This window comes from Tupaia chinensis, unplaced genomic scaffold (assembly GCF_000334495.1).
Source record: "Tupaia chinensis unplaced genomic scaffold, TupChi_1.0 Scaffold000695_1, whole genome shotgun sequence".
NCBI lineage: Eukaryota > Metazoa > Chordata > Mammalia > Scandentia > Tupaiidae > Tupaia > Tupaia belangeri.
In genome coordinates, this window is record NW_006160218.1 from 1,482,569 (window position 1) to 1,489,019 (window position 6,451).

Sequence of the window (6,451 nt, forward strand, 5' to 3'; positions counted from 1 at the left end):
CTCTTTCCAGGTGGGACATTTCTGCTCATTTTAAGCATGAACTTCAAGGTCCCTGTTCTACGAGCCCATTCCGTGCTGCCTGTCCCCCAGGGGCCGTGTCCCTCCGTTGTGCCCTTTAATATCACATTAAGACCCGATTCACTGTGGTCCTACTGACACCACATCTGTCAGGTCTCTTCGCTGGCCAGTGAGAGTTCTGAGCGATTGCGGCAAACTCATCTTTAAATGCCTTGTGTCTGGCCCATGGAATAAAATGGAAGCGAGTCAATGCTCATTGAGAGAAGGAATGAGTCGCAAGTCTTTCTAAAGAAAGATCGGGCCCCCAATCAATACGATTTTACCGCCTTTCTTTTTTTGCCATCAAAACCCACATCAATTGGATTATTTTAAAATAAACTGTAGCCCTGTTTTCATATAGTCATTACATAATACATGTGTTCTGTGAACAGGGTTAGAAATTCTGAAGAGCAAAGGGCAGAGAAAGCATACGGGATCAATGACCTAGAAGGAATTGGATGATGATGGCGTAGACCATGTGCTTAGAATGTTCTCGACGTCCACTCAGAGGGCAGATTCTGTTCTTTTATTTCGTACTGCCCACAGAGTCTTTCCATCCATTTCATTAAACTTAATGACATGGCCAAGCTATTAAAATTTCTTCCAGATCAAATGTTTTAATGACTGCATGAAATTTTACCTCATGGGTTTGTTTTAATGTTGTAGTTATTTTCCATTTGGGCGATCTAGGTCCTACTTTGCGTTGTTGTTAAAGACGCTCTTATTGTCATAATCAGTATGTAAAGGAGAGTCTTAACCTCTGTCTCTGGGTACACTTACGACTGATATTTCTGTAATGAGAATTAGAAATAAAATCTATAAGTAAAGGGAAAATACTATGCTTCCCTTTTGAAACCTGACAGCGGTAGTGGTGAGATACAACACACCATTCTTAAATTTGCATTTTCCTAAAGATAGATACTGTTATGTATTTGACCACTTTTATATTACTACACATTAATATTTACTTTGCAATTAGTATATAATTGTTTAAGTAATTGGGCAATTACTAATTGATTTCTTGCTTTCTATCTCTCTGTCTCTCTGGTGAGCGCACGCACCCTGTAGCAAAACTGGGCAGCGGACGCACCCTGTAGCAAAAAAAAAAATTCTTAAAAAAAAAAAAAAACCCAAAAACGTTTATGAGTATTACATTGTGTTTTCTACAGCCTGGTGAAGAAGGTACTCTTTTGGTCTGGTTTTCTAGATGAGAATATGGAACTGGAGAAAGCTTAAGAACATCTAAACATGCATACCGTTTTTAAATGACAGTGTTGAGTTCAAAGTTCGAATCCACATCCATCTCAGTCTAAACTGAGATTTGAACCATTTTGTCGTATATTGAAACTACTTGACTCCCATAAAAGGCGTAGTTTCGAGACAGTAATAGCACCATGCTAAAGCTCAATGTGACTTGGAAAATGATTTGAATTGCAGATAGGGATTAAATTACTTACAAGCAAATTTAAAAATTTTTATACTCAATTTCCATATATGACTTCTAAAATATTGTTAGGTCATAAAAGCCAATTCAAATTAATTTTATTATATTTTCAGTTGTTTTAATTGCTGTTTTGGATAAACTCAGCCAGGCAGGATGAGTTTGTGTAAAAGAAGCTCTAAAATACTATATAAGAAACATTTTTCTCATTATTAATAGTCAATAATTGATGAGATTCAAGAAAAAAGTAAAAGTATCAATTTACTCTTTTTTTTTGGAGAGGTTTTTGCTATAGGGCGTGTGTGCTCACCAGACAGAGAGAGACAGAGAGATAGAAAGCGAGAAATCACCCCCCAGAAGGTATGGCCATGCCGCAATCCCTTCTCCTCTCGGGATCGTGGGCACGCACGCACATGCGCCCTGCGTGAGTTTTAAGCCACCGGGTCCGGGATGCAAACTGCGGTCGACTACGTGGGAGTCCAGCGACATAGCCATTACGCTAATTGCTGGTCCCAATTTACTCTTTTAAATATAGATACAAATTATATGGTTTGTATTTTTATGTAAATTATAGGAAAACTCATAACTTTCATATTTTCAATGCATAAAGGTCATGAATTATAACATCTAAAGTTTTTAAAAATGCATATTTTTGAGCCTTTGCTCCTTAAAGGAGGCTTTTATAAAGTAGAGCGTTTAGGGGCCAGCAGCTGGCATAGTGGTTATGTTGCTGGACTCCCACATGGCGGACTGCAGTTGGAGTCCCAGACCAGGTGGTTTAAGACTCAGTCTGGCAATCATGCCCGAGACCCTGGGAGGACGATGGAGGAGAAAGGATTGTGAGTTGCCATCTTCCCTGGAGAGTGATCTCTCACTTTTCCTCTCATTGTCTCTGTCTCTCTCTCAGGTGAGTGCATGTGCCCTAAGGCAAAAACCTCTTAAAAAAAAAAGACCATTTAGAGCATTTAACAACTTAATTGTATAACTTATTATAATTACATTATTATTTTAAATTAAGGAAGCTAATATAAAACTCAAATTCTTATACAATTAAGGGAAAAAATTTAAACTGTCAACATTTCATTTTGTGTGTAGTAGAGAACACAAAGCAAGATAGCAATTCTTTTTTTTTTTAAGAGGTTTTTCTCTTAGGGCATGTGCACTCATGGACAGACAGAGAGACAGTGGGAAGGAAAGTGAGAAATCACCCACCAGGAGGATGGCCATGCCACAACCCCTTCTCCTCCATTCTCCCCCCGGGGTCTTGGGCACGCACAAACACGTACACCTGGTGTGATTTCCAAGTCTCCGGGTCCATGACTCAAACCACAGTCAACGTGTGGGATTCCAGTGACGTAACCACTATGCCATCTGCTGGTCTCTCAAGAGTGCAATTCTATCCAATTATTTCATTTCAACTTTTCCAACTCTCTGGTGATTTATTATGTACACATAACAGGTTTTGTTTTAAACTGGAAGATGAAAATAGAGCCTCATTCATGAAATTATCATATCAATCTGTTAGACCCGTTACAGATACATTTGATCTTGAGTTGCGGGATACCCAAATGTAGAAAATACGAAACATGAGGAAAAACAAAATGCTACGGAAATACACAGAGAGGCATGATTCATGTTTAGTATATTCTTTGCTAGCGTTTTCTTGATATGTTAACTACAAATGTAAAAAGCACAGATGCGCAGCCGTGTAAACATAAACACACCGCATCACATGTATGCCCATATGTCTCAGAGCTGAAGTAACTTAGACTATCAAGCCTGAAATTCCCTGACAATTCTGAATTTCACGGCGTGGTTCTCATGACAGCAAGGTGGGCTTTGAAGCGCTTCTGCGCCTTCCCTTCTAGCTCCTTGGATAAGTTCGTTGTCATGTCTATTCACAGAACCTCAGTACTTTGAGCACATATCTATTAATAGTATCGATGCTTTCTCCAAGCACCCCCCCTTTAGATTCACGTGCCTTAGGGAATTAGCGCTCACAAAATTATTTCATAGTGCAATGCGCTGTCCCTTAATTCATCTCTTAGGGCGTGTCTGCTGAGTTAAGAAAGTATGTTTTGGGTCAGTAGGGGTGTGATGGTTAAGACCCACATGGTCCAGTGCAGTTCAAGTCCCTGATCTGGCTGCTTGAAAGTCATCACAGGCATGCATTGTGCATGCCCAAATTCCCAGGAGGAGAATGGAGGAGAAGGACTGCAGTGCAGCCTTAAATTCCGGTATCTTTTTCACTTCACATTACTTTGTATGCGTTGATATTCTTTGAGGAACGATGTGCACTTAGGCTGCTCCTATTATGTGTTGGAATAAATCGCTGGGGTGAACCAAAGCGTGCATACCTTTTCAGTATTTTTCGGAATACTTCCTTCAGAAAGATTTCTAGAGCAGAAAGTGCTAGGTGAAAGGGCGTTAAACGTTTGAAGATTCTTTGTATATGTGCTGGTTTCCTAGAATGGGGGTACCTATTCGTATTTTTTCCAATAGCTTATCAAACTATTGTCATAACACACTTTGAGCAATTTTTAGTATTTTTACTTAAACATCTTAAACAGTGTGGAGTGTAGAAACTAGCGGATCATCATTATTTTAACACCCCCCTCTTTGCTCACTAGAAAAGCTGACCAGGTCATGTCTGTTCTTTTCATTTTATTTCATTTTTTTTCCTGCATTGGTCGTTCATGTTCCTTTTAGGCAATTTTATTGAAATGAGCATGAAAAGCAGCTTCAAAACGGGCTGCCCACAACAACCAGCCTGTTTGAAGCCAGTTCAGCTCTTCTCACGAAGAATGTGAGTAATGTGCAGAAGCATTCCTCGAAGGAAACAAAGAAGAAAGCGCCTTGTGGGTGACCGACTGCTGCTGGTCACGGCGTGGTTCTCAGGGTGACCGATTGCTGCTGGTCACAGCATGGTTCTCAGGGTGACCCACTGCTGCTGGTCACGGCGTGGTTCTCATGACAGCAAGGTGGGCTTTGAAGCGCTTCTGCGCCTTCCCTTCTAGCTCCTTGGATAAGTTCGTTGTCATGTCTATTCACAGAACCTCAGTATTTTGAGCACATATCTATTAATAGTATCAATGCTTTCTCCAAGCACCCCCCCTTTAGATTCACGTGCCTTAGGGAATTAGCGCTCACAAAATTATTTCATAGTGCAATGCGCTGTCCCTTAATTCATCTCTTAGGGCGTGTCTGCTGAGTTAAGAAAGTATGTTTTGGGTCGGTAGGGGTGTGATGGTTAAGACCCACATGGTCCACTGCAGTTCAAGTCCCTGATCTGGCTGCTTGAAAGTCATCACAGGCATGCATTGTGCATGCCCAAAATCCCAGGAGGAGAATGGAGGAGGACTGCAGTGCAGCCACCCCTCTTGGGGCGTGATTTCTCACTTTTCCTCTCTCTGTCTCTCTCTGGTGAGCACACATGAGCCATGGCAAAATCCTTAAAGAAAAAAAAAGGGATCCTTCATGTGAAAATCTTTCAAAGTATTTTCCATTTGTGTAGCAGCAAGCTAGAGTTCTGAGAAGGAGTACCAGCCTGGCCAGACCTGCTGGAGAAATGCTGTCTACTGTGTGTTTATATAAACAAAGGAGAAGTGTGTATTCTCATTGAGATATAGATGGTGAAATGAGACCTTTATCCTCATCCCTGATTACATAAATATACATCTTTCTCATATACTTATAAATAAAAAATATACTTGGGGTATTGTTTTGGAATCTCTTTCTGGTTGAAAAGTGTGTATAAAAATGACAAAAGAAAAGAAGCCGTCTTGTGCTTTCAGTTTGGTCAGAGTGATGAAGAATGGTGTTTTGGAGGGGGTTTAGATGGCATGGTGGTTAAGGTGCTGGATTCCCACATGGTTGACCACGGTTTGAATCTCAGACCTGGTGACCTGAAAATCATGCTGGGTACCTGTGTGTGTGTGTGCCTAAAATCCTAACAGGAGACTGGAGGAGAAGGGAGCGTGGTGTCCACCCCCTGCTCCTGGGGGCAGCTAGCACATGTGCCCTATGGCAAAAAAAAAAAAGTAATACAAAATTGTTTCTGTTAATGACTAGAATTTCTATTTTCTTCCACCAATGATTTATGACATAAAAACTATGATGGCTCTTTCTGCATGTCACCCCCGCTAGGCTGAGCTGCCTGCAGAGTGGTGAACACCCTTGTGTGTCTATGGCTGTGTCTGAAAGCGCAGCGCTCGAGTCCTTGAGCAGACAAGATCCATTTCCCCAGGGTGGGTGGGCCTCTTCCCACAGGCTGAAGGCCAGAGGGACATGAAGGGGATGGAGAGTGGACCTCTGTCCTCACCTCTCGTCCTCCCTCCCTGGTTGATCCTGCCCTTAGCCCTCAGGCTTCGGGCTTTCAGGTCTTCACTCGGAGAATCACACGGAGGCCCCTGGCTGCCAGGCCTTGGGCTTAGACAGCTCCTCTGGCTTTCTAGGTTCTCCTGCTTCAAGATGAAAGGTCAGGGCACTTCTTGACCCATAATCACATGATCCAATTCCCCAGAAAAATACTTATTTCCTGCTCATTGTGCTTCTCCAGAGATTCCTGACTGATACACGGAGAAGCTGAACAGCTCCACAGGTACAGTGCTGTATGACCTTGGGTGGGGTAGAAACTGTCCCCAGAGCACTTGTGGCAGAGGCCGAAACTCCCCAGGGGCTGGATTTTATTTGGATTGAAATGTCTACAGGTTCATCTAAGACTGAAGACAGTTTCCTCAAGTGCAGGGCAGAGAGGCCATACAGAGGGAGGTAAACTGATTTCACTCTCTCTCTCTCGTTGGACAATGTCTGTGTCCTGTGCACATGGATGTGACAATTAAATCTATACGAGGAGGTGATAGCACTACTCAAAACATTACGGCTATTCACTCTGACTAGAGCCAGGTAATCCATCTGCCTAAGTGGGAAACAGCTTAGCTTCTTTCAGTGTCT